The sequence below is a fragment of the Ixodes scapularis genome, unplaced genomic scaffold (genome assembly GCF_016920785.2).
Source record: "Ixodes scapularis isolate PalLabHiFi unplaced genomic scaffold, ASM1692078v2 PGA_scaffold0__279_contigs__length_252992795, whole genome shotgun sequence".
NCBI lineage: Eukaryota > Metazoa > Arthropoda > Arachnida > Ixodida > Ixodidae > Ixodes > Ixodes scapularis.
The window spans coordinates 114,814,924-114,839,490 of record NW_024609835.1 but is presented as its reverse complement, the minus strand read 5'-3'; the positions used below and the strand labels follow the sequence as shown (position 1 = coordinate 114,839,490).

Sequence of the window (24,567 nt, the reverse complement as noted above, 5' to 3'; positions counted from 1 at the left end):
CCTGGAGTGAACATATGCATGGTATCAGGCAAACAATTCCATTGAGACATTCCCCCGGAAAAAATTAGTATTAAACAAAATGGCTGTTACTTATTATTTTAGTATATTTGTTAGTAGACTGTCGTGGTTGCTTCTTGTGACTGTGGATGTCTGCTAACTTAGATAGTTGGTCTATAAATATTTGGTTATTGATAACTTGAAGAAAAAAAATTGTCTCGCATTCTTAGCCTTTTTGTCAGATAATGCCCGGTCACCTTAACTTGCAGAATCCTGATAGGAAGTGTGTAAAGAGAAATTTATATTTAAAAAAAAGCGTCTAGCAGCCTCACTTTGCACATTTTCTATTTTTGCGACGTGGGATTTGTAGTAGGATTAACGTTAGCGTACTCAGCTATGGGGGGCGCACCAATATATTATACAGTAGTAGCTTTGTGTCACTAGATACTGATTTAAATATTCTTCTCAGGTACCCGAACTTGTTAGTTGCATCGGTGGTGCAAATTTAACAGCAGTCGTTACAAGGGTATCTTGCCAAGAGCCGGTCAGAACGAAAATGTCAGCCTCACTTGAAAGCCGAGCGTCTTCCAGTTGTCTAGTGTCAAATCATCGATCTGTGTCGCTGGCGAATACTTATCGACATCATTCGAAAATCCTCTACAAAGTTTGCGACGCCGCCTAAAAGGCTCCGTCGGGCGCACCCGTAATTTCAACGCGGTCGTTCCCCAGCTCTGCGTCTTTGCTAGGCGCTCCGGGCGTCCATTGAGTTACAGGTCATCGTGGCGTCGTGTCAGCTGCGTTCAGGTCCGGCCTCGTGAAGTCAAGTGCCGTTTATCCCGGGCCTCTGACGCGACTCACGTCAGGTCATAGCCGACTGGACGAGCCGCCCTTGCAGCAGTAAAACTGTCACGGGCTAACCTATTGGTTTATCTTGTTTGTTCGAGTTCATTCTTCTTCTTTTTCTAAGGGGCTATTCGTGAACAACCTGTCAGCACGGTTGGCCGACGCCTTTTTGGCATGTGGAGGGAGGGAACGTCGGCGTTCGGCGTTCGGCGTGTATGGCGTGGTTGTATAAAGTTTCCCGCGGAAACTTCTCTTGGCGATTGGAACTAGCTTCAGCCCCACCGCGTGTTGAAGATGGTGTCCTCTCGTCGCCGCCGTCCACCGCCACCCACCATCCAATTCCTTCCCTATGTATGAAATTTTTGAGGGGCGTACTCTCGCGCACTGTATGAACTGAAGCAGACCTTTGTGCTTCTTTGACATTCCTGTCAGTGTTTGAGAGAGCTGTGGTCCTAACTAGGAATGGAACGTGATTAGAGGTCCCATATTTCGGACTGTTTGACAAATTGAGATATAATAAAGTGCGCGGAAACCGCAGACGCAGAAAAAGGCCGGATTGGATGTTTCAGCTCCTATTATCCGCGAGGGATCGCTACCCTTCAACTTTCCCTCATCGAAGAATATTGTGACTGAGCTTTCCCCCGAAGGCAGTTTCGGGATTTTCAAACGCTTTACTGTTTAAAAAGTTTTTTTTTTTTTTTTTTTTTTTTTTTTTTTTTTTTTTTTTTTTTTTTTTTTTTACGGATGGTATTTTTCTTGTTTGGATCTGCTGGATCTGCTTTCGTGTGTACAACTCAAAGAAGCTTGCACTGTTTCGCTTTGTGTTGTGCCATCCGTGAGTAGCAGCGCCGACCAGACGGTTTTTGCTATTTTCATCCCTGAGCACAGGCGTAGCAAAGAAAAGAGAAAAACTTATTTTTTAAGTTGTTTTTTTCCTGATATTTACGCTAAAAGAAACTTGAGTTATGATAAATGCACCACCTAAATCATTTTTATGAAAAGTTTAATTGGACTCAGTTCATTGGTTTGTTTATACGCATATTTGTACGCCCGAATATCGCTTTGAAACACCCTGTAGAGTATAGTGATCCACTCAATACGACGGCACGCATCCCAAAGCTACAAGCGCGGGGTAACAGCCATGGGTCGAGGCGAAGTGCACGTTTAATCTTGGCATTCCTTTTTTTTTTTTTTTTCCATCGTCAGTGAAGACAGTTTTACTCGGGCTCCCTTTTAAGAGTATGAACCTCGTCTCCGACTCTCAAGGCCGGTTTATACATTTATGTTTCAGCTGACCGAGTATACGTTACAACCATGCTGCCTGGATCGCGTCCGCGACTGGTGTGCTTAGCGTCCAACGCTGCCCATGAAAAAGTAGCAATAAATGACGTCACAGAAGCCGGAGAGTCATGCCGTTAGATGTCGCAATGAGTGGAGGTCGGCCGTAGAAATGCCGGCGAAAAACTCGAGCGAACTTGAGTGTCGCTGTCGTTGCGGCGTCCCAACTTCTCGCTGCCGGAGCTTCCGTGGACTTTCCACTCTCGAGAAGGGCGATCCAATCCATTCCGCAAAACGGTCGTGTAGCAACGTCCGGGAGCCGGAAGTGGCGTCGCTTGTGACGTGAACTGTTACGTTTCACGGAAAGTTGAAAATATTAAAATTTTTAAGAGGCGCAGGAGACTGGATTTTGCAGTAGCCAATCGGGGGAGGCGGTTAACCTTCCTCGCAAACTCTGCACGGGAGCGGGGTGGGAAGTCGGGGCGGGAGGGGAGGGGAGGGGAGGGGAGGGGAGGGGTGCGACTATTGCTTTTCGGGAACGCTATAAAAAGACAAAGCATACTTAAGAAGCAGTCGCTTTTGTTGTATTCTCACCCTCCAAGTCATTAAAAATCCCACAGTGGGGTCCTTTTCTCCCTCTCGCGCCCGTGGAGACTAATCATCGTGGTTTAAAGCAGCGCTGCAAGACAAGGACAAAGACGAGACAGACGACAGCGCTGACTATTAATTGAAGGCTAATTACCACCGGTCCCAGTACATGTGGACAACAGCCAAATAAACAAAGTGCGAAAGAAGAGACACAAAGATGCATGCAGTCTCTGCATTTTATTAGTTAGATTATACAGTTCTGTCTCATGGTCGGTCCCTAATAGGCACCAGTAAGGAAACAAATTTCTCTATCGTATAGACCAACGGAGGCCGCGCTAACACACTTTTCTTTTAGTTCGTTTATTTCGTAGGCTTCTAATATATTTCGAGTTAGTTTGTCACGGCTCCTTTTCGGTACCTTGCTTTTTTGGTAGTGAGGGGTGCATCCGGGGTCACGTCAGTGAATTCCCAGATGACCGGAGATTGGTTTCGCCACATTATAATGATGTTCCCTTATCGATCATTCATGCACCGTCCGGTTTGTCCGATTTAGAACCTGTGACACGACGGAGGAATAGAATACGCGACGCATTCTCGACAGTTAAAGAAAGGCTGTCGGTGCTTTTATGCGCAATGTTTCTTCTCTTCCCCGATCTTCTTCACCTTCCTGCAGATTGCAGTCAAACGCTGTGGAGCACGAAAGAGGACTTCAACTTTAGCTATTTTTCCTATTCTCTTTAAATTGTGGCAAATGTTATGCAAATACGAAATAACGCACAGTTTTTTTTTTGTTTTTTTTTTTTTTTTTGCTACGGGTTTTTGGACATTTGTCACTTGTTGACGCTTTTTCAAGTTTTCCAGCAATTTTTCGGCCGCTGAAGTTAGTATCTTCTGTGGTAGCTGGCATTCGCAAGTCTATTTACTTGTTTTAAGAAGCTCTTCGACATGGGGTGGGGACACGATTTAGAAAGGACAGAATTAAAGCATGAATTCAGAATTCATCTCTTCACAATCTTGGAATATGCTGAGCGGAACGAGAGGGTGGGCTTGTTACTTCTTGAGTCAAAGGCCCGGCATACATGCCCGGCTGACATTTACAGTTCACTCTCTTAGAAATTCCTGCGCGTCTACTTACCCGCAAAACACTCGTAAAGCCACTCTACGCGATCTACGAAATCAGCTCAGCGAAGGATGAGGCGGAACATCCGTTTAAACGTAAAAATGAAGTCTGCGCTGTGGCATTACGCAATACAAAGCGTCATGCTTGCATTGCCACAGCGGAGACTTAAATTTGAGGTCTAAACTGATGTTCCGCCTCATCCTTCGCTTAGCTGATTTCGTAGATCGCAGAGTGGCTCTACGAGTGTTTTGCGGGTAAGTAGACGCGAAAACATTTTTAAGAGAGTAGGTCTCCAAATCTGTGAAAATTGTCGACTGTCAATTCGTTCGGTACTTGCAAGGGTGCGAGACAGTCTTTAAAAATGTTCGAAATACAAGTTGATTCGGATTCAAATTCCAGTTGCGCGCAGTCTACGAAAACTAAATAATCGTCTACAAATCTAGAAACTTTTGCTACTTTGGTGCCCTGTAGGCGATCTGCAATTACCCTGTCAAGATGGGCTAAAACAAACGTCCCCCGTGATCGGCTAATTGATGTAGTAGCGCGTAGATTAGACTTTCCGCGACGGCGACTCCGGGCTTTCGTCGCTGAAGTACAATCGGCACGCTCCGCGACCTTTCGGCTCCACCTTTGTGTTTCTAGACGCCGGAAAGCACGTCTCGCATCTTCCGGCGGACACGTCGGCAAAGGCTGGTAAGAAATGGCAACCCATCAATTTACCAACGTGGCTGAACTGTCCTTACTCTAAAGCGTAACCCGTGCAGTAAGTCGCTCCTCAGGACGCATTCCATCCGGTCGGACGACCAAGACCGAGCTCGACGGTGGCCCCTCGTCGGAGCGACTCCCGCGGAACTGATGCCGATTACTCGCGACGTGTGAGCGGCAGACCCGTCCTTCTCGCCTCTCGTCGGAGGCGACCGCTAATCTGACGTTGACCTTGTTTCTCCACTCTGCCCACGTACGCCTGAACTCGCAAGAGTTAAAACACACACGGAAAAGCTTCAAATCAAAACCGGGAGAAAAAAAAAAGGCAACCGCGGAGACGAAAGTTCGCTGCTCGCGGCGGCAACGGACGCGGTCCGGTCGCGATTACTGATGCGGGCAACGCCGTCGCTGCGTGTGCCGTCCTTTCCCTGGAGCCAACGGGTTGCGCGTCGCGTATATCTGCGCGACGGTGGACCAACTGGTTCTGTCGCTTTCGGAGTTGCGCGCGCTCGTGCCGGCCGCGTTCGCGGCGTGGGTTTACGTGATGTGTCGGGATATGTGCGCGAACGAATGCCGGAGAAAGTTTACGATGAAGTCCCGAAAGAGCGCCTGCCTTGGTCGCAGGCCGATGGTGATCGATGGACGAGGCGGTGGGCTGAACGTAGAGATGCGAATCTCTCGGTGCATTCGGCAACTTTGTGTAAACGGGGCTTGTGGACGCCTCTGTGTATGCGGATCGCTTGTTGGGAATCGTGTGGATTGGTGTGCCCGAGCGCGATTGTACTCATCCAGCACGGCACGGTATTTCAGATGGCGTTTATATTTGGTCTCGCCTTCACGTTGACCGCAGCGAAGGCTACCGGCGACTCCAGCAAAATCGACGGCACCTGACGGCTAGAACAGGAGGCTGTGGCGACAGTTTTGCTCTCGAGCCTTCTGGAGCGAATCAGATATATTCGCATCGCCTGACGGTGAAAAGACAAAGCCGTAAAAGTAGAAAAAAAAAAAAAACACGCGTTGCAAACTTGTTGCAGTTCCTCTTATGGTGAGTCCAAATGCCGTTTGAACTAGCGGCCCGACCCTGCTCTTGTGTGTGGTAGTGCTATGGTACCCGGAACGCGTTTTCGTCCGTTGGGTTTAGCCTTCAGCCCGTTCATAGGCGAAAAGTGCTCCTGAAGTGGCAACGAACGAGCCACGAGAGTCAGCTCGTCGCGCAGTCGGATGTCTCGATCCTGGCGGTTGGTATACTATACAGAAGTGGCGGTTAAACGTACGACCGATCGGGAGTGTCACTGTTGTCGCGGGGTCCTGATTCCTGACTGCTGAAGCTTCCGTGAACTGTCAAGACAAAGAGCGACCTGCATCGGAACGAGCTTCTGCCATATTCACCGCCGCTGCTGTGACAGCGGCAGGATCACGGCCGACGACCACGTGACATCTGTATGACGTCATCAGGTGGAAATCGGGGGGTCACTTTTTAGGACGCGGTAAACCATAGAGTTATTACAATGTACGCTAGAGGTTCAACTGGCGCTAGTGTGCTGTCGCAAAAGTAAAGCAGATAGCAACCAGTCCGAAATTGACTTCCGGTAATCCATTTCCATGGGGAAAAGTGAGTGTATTTTCACCCCGCGCTCGATTATAAGAGCAATTATACCCCAAATAATTCGTACGTATGCTAGGTAGCTTGGAACTTTTGTCAGTCAGGCAGACGAAATTATTGGTCAGTTACGGTGCTTTTCTTTCAAATTCGGCTCATTAAAAACTGCGATAAAACGGCTACGTACGTTTATCTATGTGCGCTGTCGGACATTGTTAGCGCGAACAAGACGTCGGCGCTTTTCAGCATGGGTGGTTTACGTGCCAAACGAACGAAGGACATGTGAAAAACCAAGAGAGACGGCAAGAACTACGCAGTAGCACTGCAGATCGGTAACTCCCTGTGCATGTTCGATCAAAATAAATTGTGGGCCATGTAATATATTTCGATTTTCAATAAGTAAGTACCGCTTTATTTTTTCTGCCCTGTGCGAAGATGCTTACTCTACGTTCTAAAACATCACCCGCACGCTCGAAATCGTTTAGAACAAGTGCCCGATGAAACCTCCCCGGCAAAAAAAAATCATAAAAAGAGACACCTTTCATAGCCCACGTACTTTATTCTTTACGCTTTTGGTGTTTTTAACTTCCCGTAAAGGACGACGGGTTCATTTTCATAAAGTGACAGGACTGACATATTAGCGATATGTAAGCGTCACCGGAATGCTGGCGAACCTTGAACACACTCGGTATTCTTTTCGATTCTTATTTTGCATAGAATCGTCGCTTGCTTTTACACGCCATGTTGTCCAACGTAGGTTTTGGTCTGAAATAAAGCGAAGTTATTCATCGTTAACTGATGAAGAAAAATGCGCTAAGTAAATCAATTACACTTTTACTGGGTTAATAAAGGTGCATACTATTTCGTACGACTCAATTAAGAAAAGTGTTCCATGTTATTTACCGGCAAAGGGAAGAAATGCAGATAGTTGAGCGTGTTGTTTCCTTATCGTAGAAGAAATGCTCGCGCGTTTTCCCATAGGAATGCACAGAAGCACCGCAAAAGTAGACTGGTTGCTGTCTGCTTCAATTTGCGTCACAAAAGTCGCGTAGACACTAGCGCCAGTTGAACCTGTACATTATAATAACTCTATGCGGTAGAGGTGCCAGTCGGAGGCGCGTTCCATCCACCAGCGTTGCTGCAGGCGCGAGGCACGACCGCTGCGCAATACACTACCTATCGAACCCTTCTTGGCGCCCTGTGCCTCCCCCTCTGCATCGCGTTTCGGTGTTCGAGGCGGCCTCTCGACGGTGAAGATGGGGTTTGCCGTGCGGCACCCTCGGCGGTGGCATGCCGGGCCTCCGAGTGTGGCGCCGCACCTTGAGCGCAGATGTGCATCTCCCGCGTTTACGACCCAAGGCATCAGCATCGGCGCCCACGCCTCCTTTGGAGTCACCTCTTTTCGTCAAAGATTCGCGTGCCATGTTTGCTCTTTTTTTTTTTTTTCTTTTTTTAGCGTAGCGAGCGAATGCGTTCTAAGAATAACGGCAGGAGGGTAGCCTAACGAAAACGAGCAATGTTTGTATTTGCAGTGCGTACCTCCGCCTGTGTTGAATCAGATTGGACCTTGATCATCTGCACCCGGTCGCCCTCTCGTCCGGCTTCTTTACCCAATCTTATAGCTGCAGGATCTCGATATGGTTCGATAGTGATGTGTAACTGAGTAGCCACGGCCAATGACTGAAGACACGAGAGCAGCGTGCATGGCTCTGAGTAAATAGACGACCGTATGAAGCTTATTGTGTTCCCGAACGGACCGGGAATATATCCATTGATTGCCCGCTGCCGCTTATAGCGTGCGCTGAGAGTGATTACTCTCCCGTCGCGTGGTCAAAATCAATTTGGCCATTCTGGCAGACACGTACCTTGTGGCTTTGAACTTTCGCTGTTGACTCCACAGTTGCTTAGGTACATGCGGGAGCTCTTTTTCTTGGGCCGGCGTCCCTGTGAGAGTTATCCGCCTCATACGGGGTGAACTGGGTGTGCATCTGTGGAGACAAGCGCCGGATTACGGCCGCCATTGCTGATCTTTCTCGACTTATCTGATACCGAGCCACTGAAACGGGCCTTGACGAGCCTGTACAAAAAACAAATGCTGAGGAAAATGACACAATGAAATGTAAAAGGGCAATGACCTGGCCTTCAATGGTAAGGAAGAAGTGTAGTGAACGGAATAAGAGGAAGCAAAAGCTGAAGTTCGGTTATGGCGGCGCCCATCCACAGCTGCTGAAGAGCGTCTATATACATATAATAATAATATCATGTTACGCGCTTTACTATGTCGTTCTGCACGGCTTGTGCTGCATATGTGTTCGCGCGCGATGAGGCATGGCCCGATGCTGAATATCCACTTAGTCAAAATGCGGGGATCACCAAACGTTACCTTTTTCGTTGTAAATTCCACATTTGTAAGTGAAGTAGGAATGGAAATTGAATCGGTGAAGCAGCTCAACCAAACCTCCGGCACCTGGGCCAGCTCGCAAAAAACAGTCCTAGCTAAGACCGTGCGAAGAAAAGCACCGCATGCTACCGAACGGTCGGAGCTGGCTTGTCAGCTCGAGTCTCAGTAAGGACTCGCCCGCCCCAGAGTCTTCGCAAAGATGCTCTTTCTAGCATGCCTACCCTAATCAACTGGCCGATCGCGACTCTCTTTTTTTCTCTTAAGTCATAATTGTTTTACAATTTCGCGGAACCGGTGAGTGACCGGCCTCCTTGACCGGATACAGAACGAGTGTCTTAATTCAAACGGTGTTTCCGTCACGCTGACTACTTCTCAAGCCCTTTGTGCATACGCGGCTCCGTCGAATTTTCTCGGAAATAAAATTACCCGCTCGCGGGGCCAAACGGTCGGACAACATGCCACTGTTGGACATCCCGAGCACCATTCGTCTGTGCGTACGTGCGCGAGTCATTCGTGCGTCAGCGTCAGTTTTTCGCTTTCGCCCTCGCTCGAAATTCACCCAGCCCGCAATTTTTCGCATTAAATTTCCCTCCTTTAACGATTTCACTCGTTTTCCTCTCGTTTCTTTGAGCCGCGGCACACTGCTGATACATGAGACAGTCCGCAGATATGTTGGAAACATACATGAGGCAGACATGCTTAGAACATGCTTAAAGCGCCGATAATTCTGTCGTGACGTCTGCAATGAAAACCGTGTATTTTGGAAAATGTGTACGAGCAGTGTGACCTGTGCATTCCACGCGCCGTTTCCCGCAAAGGGAAGACACGAGGTTCGATTCTCGACAGTCCGTTCATTTGCGCGGTTTCGAACCGCGGTTGTCAGCACGCTTTCGGAAGTTTACGACCTTTCCACGGAACGTCGACACTCCGCAACCGCGGCGAAGCGACTTGTCCAGCTTGATTCATCGTTGTTACCCATTTGGGTCATTCCGCACGACTGTGTCACGAACTTCCGATTTGTCTTTCGTCATGCAAAAATACTCCAGAAGCCGGGCGAAGACATGATAAGTGTAATAACAAAAACGGCTTGACATAACAAAAATAACAATTTAATTGAACGTTTCGCCTCCCATGCGGGGGGCATCTTCAGTAGAGCACAGAGCGAGTGAGAGTCGCACAAAAAAGTTCGGCTATTTAGGCATAAAGTTTGCGTACACCTCCGGCAGGGGGCCACGGTTCATTGCTGGTAAACAAGAACCGTGGCCCCCTGCCGGAGGTGTACGCAAACTTTATGCCCAAATAGCCGAACTTTTTTGTGCGACTCTCACTCGCTCTGTGCTCTACTGAAGATGCCTCCCGCATCCATGGGAGGCGAAACGTTTAATTAAATTGTTATTTTTGTTATGTCAAGCCGTTTTTGTTATTACACTTATCAGCTTTCGTCATCGATACTCTTTGCTGCCCCAAACTTGTTTTCTTTTTTTTTTTCTTTTTTTTTTTTTTACGGTTTTGAATGAGCATTATACACTTTGTACGGAACTTTGGGCCACGCTCACGTCGAAGATGTGCAAAAATCGGTGGCGCGAAGCTTTTTTTTTTTTTTTTTTTTTTTTTTTTTTTTACGTTATTTTACGGCCCAAGTTGTTACAGATCCGTGCTGCAGAGTGAACTCCCGATTGAGTAGCATGCTGATGAAGTTCGGCCCTCGGGTGACATATTCTTCAATGCAGATTTAGGCTGTGCTGAAGAACAGACATGGAAGCGTAGAGCTCGGGATTTAACGGTAATTTTGGGGGATTTCATTTCCATTCCTCCGGGATTCTATTTGGGAAAGTAATAGCTAAATCGCGGAGCGCTCTAATCGTGGGCATACCAACCAAATTGCTCCTCTCAGGAAATACCTGGCGGCGGCGAGTCCCTTAAATTACACCGTGTAAATGACACTCCCCTTGTCTGGTGCTCGTCAAGAAATTCGAGGAACGCGAGCTGCTCATATGTTTCCGGGTCTGCCGCAGTTACAAATTGCCTCCCGCTCTTTGTTCTCATCGGTGTCGTCCAAGCGTCGCTTTTGCCGTATTCTGAAACTGAAAAGGTCCGCTCAGCTTAACATTCGAGTGGCCGCCCCACTTTGACGGCATCCTCACCAGCTTTTATTGTTCAAGGCGTATTCACACGTATACACAGTGCATAGCGCTACTTCGGCGCCATTAACCTGCCCCGGAAATATAGCGCCGGTCTTGCTTATACAACGCCGACTTGGCGCTTTATTAGTGATACTCGTACAGCCCCGGATACAGCGCTGCCTCTGCGTCGTTCCTATAGTTGTTTTTTTTCTTTAGCGCTTCGACGGGTGCGCCTGAGCCGGCCTTTAGAAACACATTTCCGAATCACGAAAGGATGCCCCCGAACCATGCCGAAGCTTCTTCGCGCGCCTTTTCTACGAACTGTAAGATCGATGTACATCCGCAGAACGAGGAACCGCGCGTTCTGTCAATGCGACGACCCTGAATTATAATCCAACTAACGATTCGCAGCGGCGGGAGCCTCGATTCGTGAGGCGTGCTTAATTAACGCCGGTCCTCCTTTTCCTGCTGGGAGGCAAAGACAAACGCAGCACTCCTGCCTGGTTCCTTCTAATGAGGACGGGAAGTATAGATAGCCACGAGCGGTATTCATTGTATACACTCCACCGTATACGATGGACCGCAGCGGAAGCTATACGACTCACCTCGAGCAAACCCAGCGCTGTGAACTTGTCACGTGACGTGACGTCACGTTACGAGCGATGCATGGTCGGAAGGATCCCTTGCATCGCTTGAACACCACATAGAGGTTAACGAGAGCCTATGCGCTGGTAGTTTTGACGCCATCGCAAGGAGATGGAGCGCGTGAAACAAATGGGGCACAATCGCCGTGTCACTCTTCCGCTGGGCGTCGAGTTCGATCAGTGTTACGCCGAAGGACGCTCGGTGTCAGAATCACCCCTTTTTTAACTTTCTTTTTTAAGTGTTGTGGCCGACCACCAATATTGAGCAATATTGGTGGTCGGCATTTTTTCGACAGGGGAATCGTGATTGGAACCGAGACCTCGCGGAGCGCTGACGCTGCACTCGTTTTCGATGCGAACTGAGCCGAGTACACGTCGAACACTTACGCAACCCGGGTGTTTCATATACATGCTCAAAGAGCTTGCCGCCCAAACAATGGCGCACTCGTATAATTGGCGCAACGGCTACCAGATGGCGCGCAGTTTCGAAAACGGTCTGGTGCCATGCTATGCGGAGCGCAAGTTCGTCTGCCTCTTGCACAGGGGTTGCGATGACGTCAGAACGCCAAACCCTTATGACTGATCGGGGAAAAAAAAGCGTGTAGACCCGGACGCATCTAGCATTGAGGTCTACCCACTATCCTCTCAATCGAATCCATTCAGAGCTCGGCTTCGTTTTGACGTCACCGGAACTCCTGGGCAAGAAGCAGACGTCTTGCTCTCTGCATAGTGTTACGGCGTTCCATGGAGGTAACCGAGGCTGCCCACATGTTTCGATTATTCCACCTTCACTGGGAGCTTGAGAAATGCTCATTATAGTCAAGCTTCGTGATTGGTTCTTCGGCATTTGGATTCGTTAATGCCGCAATCTGATTGGCTACGGAGTGGCAATGAGATGCTCGGAACACGCCCTACGCTTCTTAATGCGGAGGCAGCGTTGCCAGATTGGAAAGATGCTTCGGCACCAAATTGTGGCCGAAATTTCACGAGATTTCACCAGCACTAAAATATCGCGTCTTTTACGTATTTCCAATTCCTTCAGCTTTTTTACGCATGCACTCGCAAAGGGTAGCTTTCAGGAGGTTTACTAATATAAGGCATCGCAGCACAATAAAAAAGGAAGAAAGCAGACATGTGGCGCATTAACAGCATTGTTACTTTTTGATATACCATGTTTACGAGATGTTGGTGCTGGGTTGTCCTTAGACGGGAAATTCAAATTAATGAAGGCCACCGACACGTAAGAAAGACCACATAATATTGCACTTCAAGACACTCGGAGTCTAAATTAAGCATACATTCTCTGCTGAGCAGTAAGAAAAAGAAACGCATAAGAACGAAGTCGAAATACAACACCATGATAAAGTTCAGTTCATAACAAGTTTTGAAGTCAAGCTTTAAGAAATAAACTGATAAGCACGACATCTAGTCACATAACACTTCACACAAAGTCCAGTCACACCGGCACGGACTATCTCTTGACACATAAAGCACATACATCGCTAATATCCGTAAGAATATGGAACATAAACAAATAGGTTACATAAATACACTAACAAAAGGCTAACAAAACAGTGTAAAATTGATTAATGCAAGTGACAAGCCATTTCTTTAGATTTTTCACCAGTTTTCACCAGATATTGTCTGGTGTAGCCGTTCCGGTACATCAACACCAGTAGCCCCCCAATTTCACCAGATTTTCGAAATCTGGTGCCGGATTTCACCATCTGGCAACTCTGTGCGGAGCGCAAGTTCGTTTGCAGGGGTTGTGGTGACGTCAGAACGCCGAGCTCTGATTGGCTCTCATTGAAGGATACTGGGTAGCAGGCACTTAGCCAGGATTTTGTTTCGGGGGGAGGGGAGGGGGGGCGCCCATCAAAAAAATAATGTATGAGGGGGAGGGGGGAAGGAGGCCCCGACAAAATGGAAGACTTCGGGGGGGGGGGGGGGAAAGGTCGATCCCCCCCCCCCCCCCCCCCCCCCCCTGGCGACGTGCCTGGTAGGTGGACCTCAGAGCAAGCGTGACTCGAGGTCTACCCACTATCAACCAGAGCCAGTCAGAGCTCGGCGTTCTGACGTCACCCCAACACCAGCAAAAGGAGCAGACGAACTTGCGAGGAAGCAGGCGAAAGTTGCGCTCCGCATAAGGTGTCAGTGACCACTGCTGGTCGCCGCGTCCCTCTCGAAGGTCACCTGACACTCGCGCAGCAATTATATTGGCTGGGACGGCTCGTAGTATACGGCCCGCTGCCCTCCATCGCAAGGTGAGAAACGCGGAACCATGGCAGTTGGTGGTCTGCAAGGGGGAACAATAATTAGCGGAGTCTCCCGATGGCGGTCGCAGACGGCACCAGCGTGGGCGTGCATCGGACCAAGTGGAGGGAGCGCTCGGTTCGTCCGCTCCCAGGGTAAACACACGGCCGAACTCGCTGGCGTTTATTATGCCCCGTTCAGCTCGAAAGGCTGAGAGTGCGGTGCAAGCTGCGTGCTCGTTGAATCAGTCATATATGAGTCTATCTTTCGTCACGTGATCACGCCACGCGCAGAGAGCGGAGTCAGGTGCCGAAAAGAAGACGGTTGATTGGGCCGGAGGGCGCGTTAGAGCTCCCACCGCGCTGTCAGCTTTGCGGTGGACGCAGCATAATCGGTTCGCTCGGAAACAAACTCGCTGGGGGCCCCCGGCTATTTCGGCGGTCTTCCGTCGAAAACGCGGTCGATGGAATGTCGCTGGGCACGCGGAACCTTTCGGTCGACGCCGATAACCTCTATTAATTCTTAACTTGGTTTGGCGCAGTATGGCCTAGAAACGTTTGCGCCGTAGAGCCCTTAATCATCGTCATCTTGTTTAATTTTCGGTCTTATACCAACGCTCCTATTTTTGAAGCCATATCTGATCTTGCGCTTACCAACTTATACACGAGCTTCATTTGTTTTTTTTTTTTTTTTTTTGCTTTTTTAAGATTTGTTTTAGTGCGCCATTGTGGAGCTTCGAGTGTAACGACCGGTTGTTCCATCCGGAATTCGAGTAATGATTGGAAGTTAATCTCTTAACACGTTTGCCACCGTCAGAAAAAAAACAAAAAAAACTTGTTTTTGCGCACTTGCACACCTCTCGGTGGCCCGTATCCTATATGGGTATTCAACAGATAAGTGTGTATGTTTTCGTATACACACAGGAGATTGTTGCAAACAACTATCTCATAAATCGTCCGTATAGTTCGCGTCCCGTTTTTTTTTTTTTTTTTTTGTATTTTTGTCGTAACCCTTATGGGCATTTTTTTCTTTTCTTTTCTTTTATTTTGTATTACATTTGTCTTGTTATTTTTGTGTACACCGAGGCGAGAGAAACTAATAAAATATGCAAACCCACAACCACCGCGAACACCTCCCTAAATCAGTGCAATCTCAAACTCAATCGCTGTGTACCCGAGGCAGTAAAATGCTTTCGCCGGTCGGGTCAGCTCGTTTTATGCGGGAGGACATCACGTCTGCAGGTGGGAAAGTTTTTTCTCAGCGGGTTTACGTCTGCGAAGATGTTCTGTGTTCCCTACAAAACGCGTGTTGCGGAGCTAAAACATATGCTCCGCCAAAAGGGAAAAAAAATCGACAAAATGAGACGCGTAAGAAGAAAAAAAAAAAAGAGCCGTCAATAGCTTTTAGTGTTGAAAGTAATTCCTTTTAGGAAAGCGGAAAACGTTCCCAGGGTGCACCGGAGTCGTTAACGAATGTTTTATGTCATTTGTGTTTATTTCCTTTGCTGAGCACGAATTGTTGCCAGTAGAGGGCAACGTTAGGAAGGACAAGCGCAGATATATGCTAGTTTATTTCATCTATGCTACTTTCTCGTTCATCACTACAGTGCGCCTGGTGGTCGAATTTTGCAGCCCCGGTGCCTAAAGGGGAGATTGGCCTGCTTGCGAATGACATATCCTTATGACTCTCTGTAACCTGTCACTGTTGGCGCGAATATGCAGAGTTTATTTTTACTTGTTTTTCTCTATCTTCGAACAGAAAGTTCCTTGTGAAAATAGCGCTGTGGTGTAAAGTGCTCGATTGGGGGCATTACTCTAAATGCAAAATTTTGCATGCCGCCAGCACTTTTTGCAAACAAAATGCGAGGGAACCTATGTTGTGTTTTGCGCTAACGTTGTGAAAAGGTTTATATGACCGTGCCCTCAAGCGACGAGCAGGAATTCGACAACCGAGGCCGACAAGCAGCAAGCATGTGCGGAATGCACGCGAAGTTATCTTTCGGCAGGCATGCCGTTCCTCGCTGCTCGTTGTAAGTAAGCAGGACTTGGGCGCCTTCATGTACGCTTTGCTTAGGGTCACCGTGGGGTGGAGACATCTCGCCATTTTGTCCCACACTTTTATATTTGTTTTTTGTTCAGAAGCGCGTGAAAGCGCGTGTCCCTGCGCGCGTTCATGGCGCTGACTGTGCTATGGCGACATTTTGTTTTCGTCCATTTCTTTGTAATTTCCCCGTGAGCGCGTGCTGTCGGCATCGGGTGTGTACTACAAAGGGTGGCATCACCCTAAACAGAAGGACATTGAGGCACCCTAAGCAGGACTGGTTGTATGCCTGCCAAAGATAGCTTCGCGTGCTTTCTGCATGTGCTTACTATACTCCGTTTCAGCTTATGTTGTACCGGAGCGAAGGCTCGAAGCGCGAGCTCATAGCGTCGGTTGCTGCCCTTAATGCACGAGAGCTTGTGCCACCGAGACATGCCCTAGACACGGTGGCCTTAGAGCAAGGAGCTCACGCTCGTAGCCTGTTCTACGGTACATCATAAGGTGAAATAGAGTATAGTGGTAAGGTCCTTCGCAATGGCCGTTTTAAGGCGCAATCACACCGGCGATGTAAAGCAACCGCTCGATGCGACTAAATAGCATCGCAAAACAATTAGATAGTCACACTGGCGTGCGCAATGAGCGAGTCCAGCGTCTTCGTCGGCGAGTCGCTTCCCGAAAACTCGCTCCTAAAGGCTGAACTCCACGGAGCGATTTATGCGACGTATGACTGACGAACGCCGCCCGACGGCACGCTCGCTTTGCGCGCGACGTAGCAGCCACTGTGTTCATTCCACGCGCAGAGCAAAGGCCACCGAGCAAAATTCGTCGATTTTTCGCAGCATATTCGTCCCATGGAGTTCAGCCTTAACGCCTCTGATTGGCTCAGCCGCTCCGCGACCACACATCGCAAAAAGTCGGGTCGGGTAGCGACTGCTCAAATCGCGTCGCTTTTTGTTCCGCGATGGTCGCTTTTGTGATGAAAGCTATCGCGCGACCTCAGGAAGGGCGGACCGGCAGCATTGGGACGTCGGCTTTGGGGCATCCCCTGTGGTGGCCAAGGCTCCTCCGGGAAGAAGTCTGCCGCTTGTTGCGGCGCTAATCGGAGCGCCGTTTACGAGTCCCCCGCCGCGTTCGGTGGCCGGGGCGAGAGGGAGCGCGGCAGCCGTCTGCACCGGGCCGGCCGCGACGCGAATACGCAATGAGCTGAAGGGAGCCGAGCGAGGCGTACGCTCCGTCGCGTCGCGTTGGGCTCCCGTCACCGCCGCTTCAGTACAAATGAGAGCCCGGTCTGGCAACAACAGTTGGCGAGTATAGGGGGCCGCCATGAGAGCGACGAGCGCGTGGGATGGCACTTCGTCGGCTTTCACGAGTCGTAGCTGCATTTTGTACGCAAGTTGCGCGCAGTGCTATCAGGGCATTCACAGCCGTAATTTTGTTCGTTTTGTCCTTATGAGCTGTCTGGCGCGTGTTGAAGGCGACCATTACAAGGATTCGCATAAAAGCCTCAGATGCGCAGTTGCGTAGGGGACAAAGGCTTATTTGACATCTCACTACCAAATTTATTTATTTTATTTATTTCGGTCTCCCAGGGCCCGAGGGCATTACAGAGGGGAGGGACAACTACGAAACATAATACAAAAATGGGAACAGCTACAAAAGTTTAACGAGACAAAAAGCAGTCGGTGTGCCTGCGGACAAAACTGGCTGGTTACTGCATCTCTAAAAGAATCATTTGGTGATATGGACACTAAAGATGCGGGAAGGTAGTTCCACTCCGAGGACCACCTGGGAATAAAAGAGCCAAGGTAGGCGGTGGGTGCGACACTGGGGAATTCCAACTTTATACTGATGATCGAGGCGAAAGGAGATATGCGGGGGAGTGAGATTAAGTTTCTCTTTTAGAGTAAGGATAGAGTAGGCAATTTTATGAAAAAGCGATAGGCGAGATATTTTACGGTGTATAGAAAGAAGGGCAAAATTAAGTTAGATTTAATGTATGACACACTGGCTGAACGATGATAACTACAAATGATAAACCGCGCGCCACGGTTTTGAATGGCTTCAATGTTGGATACGAGTGTGGTGTGACCGGGATCCCAGTTTGCTGCCGCGAAATCTAATTCCGAGCGTACCAGGGTTTTGAATAAAAGTAATTTCAGTGACATTGGTGCTAAACTAAAATTTCGTTTTAAGTTACCGAGCAGTAAGTTAGCGTTAGTAGTGATAAGATCGATATGAGCGTTCCACGACATGTTATCAGTAATATGAACTCCAAGATATTTCTAGGAAGCTACGATTTTCAAGGGGGAGGTACCAAGGGTGTATGAACGTGGTGATGAGTTGCGTCGGAGATGCACGCATCGCTTTGCATTTTGTTAATGCTAAGAGACATCTACCACGTGTTGCACCAGTCCAAAACAGTGTCTAAGTCAATCTGAAGGAGTTGAGCATGGGAGTTATGAGTCCGCGGTAGATGACACAGTCGTCCGAAAACACACTAACAAGGAAGAGAGATTCTGGGGTAAGTCGTTTATGCAGATTAGAAATAACAGATGACCTAAGACGAACCCTTCTGGGACGCCTGAGGTGACGGAACTGAGGTGAGAATTAGCTTGGTTAGTAAAGACAAGTTGAGATCCATTTGTTAGAAAGTCTCTAATCCAGTATAAACCGGTGAGGTCATTATAAGTTTACTAAGTTTGAGGAGTAGATGCTTGTGAGAAACTTTGTGAAATGTTTTGCTAAAATTAAGGAAAGCACAGTCAATCTGGGATCCACGATGTAGAATAGAAAGTAGGTCGTTAGTAAAAGACAGCAGTTGAGTTTCGCACGAAAGAAGTTTACGAAAGCCGTGCAGAGAAGGAGTGAAAAAAGATTTTAATTTGGAAAGTTAACGAGGTGCGAGTAAATGACTTGCTCCATAATTTTGCAGGGTGTACAAGTAAGGGAGATAGACCGGTAGTTGAAAGGACTATGTTTGTCACCTGATTTGTGAAGTGGAACCACCTTCCCTATTTTCCAGTCATCGGGAAGTGTATAGAAGATGAGCAAATGTTCAAAGGTTTTGCACAAAAAAATAGAGCTCTATACTTTAGCTTTTTCCAGAAACGTGGATGTAATGTTGTCGACACCACAAGATAATGATGACTCTAGACTTTCTGTTAGCTTAACTGTGCCGTTAAAATTAAAAGCTAGGGGTCCCTAGGCAGAAAGCTGCAGGAAGGGTACATTGGGAGCCAATAATCAAAATCATAAGGAAAGGTATTAGCAAAAGTTTTATTTAGAACATTAGCACACTAACTTGGTATGACGCAACCATCTAAACCTGTAAGTGAAATGACTGATTCTTTAGATCCATTCACAACATTCCAGAATTATCTAGCATTCTTTAACGACATTGAAAATAAGGAATGATTGAGAAAAGTTAGTTTTGCCTTTTTAATTCCTGCCTTATATGTCTCAGCTGCGCAGTGATAAGCATCCCAACGTTCATCACGGTCGGAATGCTTTGCAGAGCGATAAAAGACGCTTCTTCTCATTAGATAACCTTTTAAGTGTGACATTATACCTGGGCGACGTAGGGTTGGAGGTAATAGTTCTAATTGGAACGAAAGATGCAACGAGTGAATTAACTTTGTTTTTTAACATGCTCCTGTTCTCATCAGCTGAGTGCTGATCAAGGTTGTCTAAAACATTTCGAGGTAGTCAGCTAGTTTGTTGCTGATTAAGTCAAAATTGCTTTGTTATTATCGTAATAAAGTTTGACGTATCTAGGAGACTCACGCACGCTTGTGCGTAAATTGAAATGCAGTTTTGAGTGATTACTATAATGCCTGGTAAATAAGTAACAGGAGAGATAAGATCCGGAGCAGTAGTAAGAATGAGATCTAATACATTATGTGTTGAATTAGTAATTTGGGTAGGCTTAAGCACAACCTGGAACAAGCTGAAATCAGAGCAAAGATTAAGGAAGTCTAAATTGTACGAAGAACAGCTTACAGTAGAAGGCAACTCACCAGACCAATCAATGTACGCAACGCGAAGAGCCGCACCTTGGCATCCCCTGGCATATTCAAACCAGCGTCTGCCAAGCTTAGAAGTTAGAACAGACCCCCCCGAGCAGAGACAGCGCCCGCCCGAAAACCATATAAAAACGAGACACCTTTTTTTTTTTTTTGCGTTGTTTTGGACGTTAAATATTATTTAGCATTGCTCTAAACGGCGGAGACGCTGTCGGTTAAGATCAACCTGACTAGATTTGCTCAGTTACAGGCTTGCACGAGCTAGCAGCTATAGCAGTACCTCCATGACCCGCCTCCCGTCGTTCGACGCGCCACCGTTTGGGAAACTGCTGCGAAGGGAACTGTCGTGTTTGCTCTATGGAATACATATATTTTGAAGCACAACGTCTAAATGGCGTTTCACCGTACTTTATGGAACACACAGTCTTGAAATGAAAATCTAGATGACTTTAAAACTATCGTTCGCCCTAATAAAGTGGAAAGAGGGGGGAGGGGGAGGGGGGCAGCTTCCACTTGACTCTTAGGGCTAAAGGCGCGTTCCCACCGGCGATGCGATCTAGTCGCGTGATAACTTTCATCGCAAAAGCGACCATCGCGGGCAAAAAGCGATGCGATTCGAGCAGTCGCCACTCGACCCGACTTTTTTGCGATGCGATGTAGTCGCGGTACGGCTGAGCCAATCAACTGCGTTCGGAGCGAGAGTTTTCGAGAAACAACTCGCCAACGAAGGCGTTGGACTCGCTCATCGCGCACGTCGGTGTGACCATCTAACTTCTTTTGCGATGCGATCTAGTCGCATCGCGAACTGCTTACATCGCCGGTGGGAAAGCGCCTTAAGGCTTCGCGGGCGTTCGCTATTAATGTTTTATCCGGTCCATCTCGTCGCCGTGTTTGCCGCGCTGTATGTCCTCACTTATGTATATCTTACACCGTTTTCGAAGCAAAATGCGAAAATGAAGAGTTTACGAAGACCCGTGGCGAATTGCCATTCGGCTGCGCCATTTGGGCCATTTTGCGACAGATGCACTTGTGTGCGCCATCCTGCGCCATGTTGCGGAAACTGCGCCACAGCCATTACCTCGCGGCATTATGCACCAAGTCGCAAAACGTGCGCCAAAAAAAAATTGTGTTTTGTCTTGGTTTTGGTTTTTATCGACTCGATTGGCAACAATGAGCGCGTTTAGCTTGGTCGGCTTTGCAATCCCATAGAGTTATTATAGTGTACGCTAGAGGTTCAAGTGGCGTTAGTGTGCTGACGCAAATTGAAGCAGACAGCAACCAGTCGAAAATTGACTTCCGGTAATGCATTTCTATGGGAAAAAGTGAGTGCACCTTCTCCCTGCGCTCGATCATAAGAATAGATATCCCGAATACTTCGTACGTACTAGGTAGCTTGAAACATTTCTCAGTCAGTCGCATTAAAAGCGGTGCTAAAACGGCTTCGTACGTGTATACGAGGGACACCTGAAATTAAGGGGACGGCAAGAACTACACAGTAACACTGGATCAGTTACTACCCGCGCATGTACGATCAAAACAAATTAAAGGCCACGTAATATATTCCGATTTTAAATGAGTAAGTACCGCTTTATTCTTTCTGCCTTGTGCGAACCTCTACGTTCAAAATATCACCATCACAATCGAAATATTTGAGGACAAGTGCACGATAAAAGATTTGATTTAAAACGAAAGAAACACACAAGAGGACGAAACAGACGATACAGCTTTCTTGTGTGTTCCTTTCGTTTTAAGTCAGTGTAGATCACCAACACGCTCAAGTCTTTAATTAAATTTGATAAAAGCTTCCCGGCAAATAAAACAATACAAAGAGACACTTTCATAGCTCACGTGCTTTATTATTTACGCTTTGAATGTTTTTATCCGCTCATGCACGACGGGGTCATTTTCATCATATTAGCAATATATAAGCGTCACCGGAATGCTGGCGAGCCTTGAACACACTCTATATTCCTTTCGATTGTAATTTTGCTTTGAATCGTCGCTTGTTTTTACATACGTGCTACGGAACACACGTTTGGGATTGAAATCTAGCGAAGTTAAACATCGTTCACTAACGAAGAAAAATGCGCTAACTAAAGCAATTACACTTTTACAATGTTAATCAAGGTACATACGACTCGGTACTACCGAAATAACCAAAGCGTTCTGTATTATTTTCCGGCGAAGAGACAAAATTCACACACCTTTTCCCATAGGAATGCACAGGAGCACCGCAAAAGTAGACTGGTTGCTGTCTGCTTCAACTAGCGTCACAAAAGTCGCATAGGCACTAGCGCCAGTTGAACCTCTAGCGTACATTATAATAACTCTATGTGTAGTCCTTTTTTCTCTTTATTCTCCCTGTGTATCCCGAGTCGGAAGCGCGCGAAAAAACTTGGGGTCGGATTCCAAGCGCTACACCACCTGCGACTGGATTCTTATTATTCTTCAACCATCAGCGGTTAAGCAATTGCCAGTTGGTTGGCCAAGGTGAAGTCGAGTCGTAAAGCGTCAGATTGCCCGAGGCTCTGCGGCCCGGGATCCGGAAGTCAGCCAGTGAAAACAAATCAGCAAAAGATTCCTGTTAGTACTTCATCGTTAGAAGTTGGAACCGCATTCCCACAAAATAAATCGTGATTTGATAGAACTGAAACGCGGTCTGATCCGAAACCTTGCCGGCCAGCAGCTCTCCCGCGAGCGGTAGATCTGCTCGGCGTACTTTAACCTTGCTCCTGCTCGTCGCTTCAAATACGATAACGCCGTTAATCGTAGTCTGCTGTTTTGATATTGAGTTGCACAATAGGATAAACTCGAAGTTTGTTGCCCATGCTCCGCCGCGCAACTGTACGTCCGTTGCTTACGCACTTCACGTGGTTCGCACATATAATTACTATATTGAGCACGTGTGGGTTGTGTGATAAGCAGTGCTGGTTGGCATCTTGATAAGCTGAAAGCCACTCAGCAAATATCGAGGACGCTATCTTCAGAAACATATGGTACTTGCTTTTTGGTTCTCATTATGCCTCACAAAGCTTCAAGTTTTCGCATCCTGTTGTAGGATGCGAAAGGCCCCTAACCACTCATGTTCATCTGTGCTGCTAAACGCAATTAAAATTGCTCCCGTGCTTGTCTAAGACACAAGCTGAAGTGCAATGAAAACTGATCTGAGCTGCTCCTAGCCTGCTCCAGAAGGTAGATTTAGCTGCCCCAACCTGCTCCAAAACAGCTATTTCAGCTGCTCCCGTGGCTGCTCCCAAGTTCATTTCATGAGTTTCACCCCTGTATCGTTTTGGGTTTTAGCGTATTTCCCTTTCGTAAAACATGTAAACTTTAATAAACATAAAAAAAGTGGATTTAGTGATTTCGGCATCTGAATATCTCCCGACGACCCGGGGTCGTGTTTGTGTCCGCCGTCCTTCACATTGGGGCGTCGCCCGCCATCGCACTTATTTTGAAAAGCAAGTCAAGCAATCTTCGTCCCTGCTGTTGACATGGAGTTTCCACGATGCTTCGGCGTCGTTCACTTCACATTCCGGTGATTCATTGGTGTACGAGACGAAACACGATGCCAAGTACGTCCCCGATCGTCTGTGCCAACTTCAATCTTGCGAACATTGGGCGCGTTAAGTCCGCGCTCCGGAGCGCGAGAGTTTGGCGCTCCTTTCACTAAACGGACAGGAGTGCCACCGGAGACTGACACTCGAGCGCGCTCTTCGTGCACCGAGAATTTTTCGGAGCGCGAGTGACTTCTTCGCGCTCCGTGACGTCACGTAAACAAACAAGATGGCTGCGCTGCTCTTGCGACCGGCGAGACGAAAAGGCGTAGGCGGACCGCTGCCCCTTTTCAGTTGATTAGTGCTTAATCCAGCAGGTAAAAACGATTTGATTTGAAATTCAAGACAGCAATTAGCGTTCCGCAAAAGGTTTGTTCGTTCATCTCGCCTGAAAAAGAAATTAATCTATCAAACGCTACCGTGCCGATAGCACTGCGACAGAAAAGTTGTCGAGATGAGGAGATATTCGGACCGCTCTGTCCCTTTTATAATACTTAGCGCAGCGAATAAAGATACTTCGATTTGAAAGCCGAAACATCAGCGAGCGTCGATGAAAAGGTTTGTTCGTGCGTCTTGCCTGAAAACGAATTGATCTATCGAACGAGCGTGCCGATAGCTCGGCGACAGAAAAGTGATGAAAAGACAGACGGCTGCCCTGCTTAGAATGCTTAGCCCGGCCGCAGCGAATAAAGATACTTAGGTTGGAAAGCCGAAACATCAGTTAGCGTTGCGGGAAAGGCTTGTTCATGCATACCGCCTAAAAACGATGTGCTAACGAACGACGGTGTGCCGTATCGGCGTAGCTTCCGTCTCGCTGCGAGACGGAACAGACGGAACCAGAAAATCTTTGACAAATTTGAGGGCTTTCCTGTGTCGCCCCGAGCGGGTTCAAGAATATTGTCTTTAATTTAAATCGGAACAGCATGCATGGTCGATAAATAGATCAACCAAGGTAACCTTCCACATATGTGCACGAAGCGAGTCTTCAAACCTTTCAGGAATATTAAAACGTAAAACGTTGCCGTCTCTTTTGCTTTAGACTCTGCCGCTCCACCCGGGCCTAATTATTTATCTTCGAAATATTTTTCGCTTCTGCCAACCGTATCCACGGTTGGAAGGAGCTCGTGTGGGCCGTGGCCCGTCGATAGTTTCTGGCAGTGTTCCAAAACTTACTCGGTCTAACTCTAGGGTAAAGGTGGTTATCGAAGACCTATCCCGCGTCCAGCGTTTCTCTATTTTTGTTGTCACGTGACATATAACGCCAGGGTAACTCGGATCCATTTGAGTAGGTTTGGAACGCAGCCTCGGTGTGTCGCGCTCCTGTACGATATGCGCCGTTTAGTTGCTGCGCTCGGAGCGCTCGGAGTATGAAACTCGGAGCGTCGGAGTAGTAAGTAGT

General features: G+C 47.7%; 1 protein-coding gene across 1 annotated transcript in view; it reads left to right on the top strand.

Annotated features, from left to right (window-relative positions):
* Positions 1–24,567, top strand: part of LOC8050805 (vang-like protein 2-B) — a 176,404-nt gene that overhangs the window by 58,317 nt on the left and 93,520 nt on the right. The window lies entirely within an intron of this gene.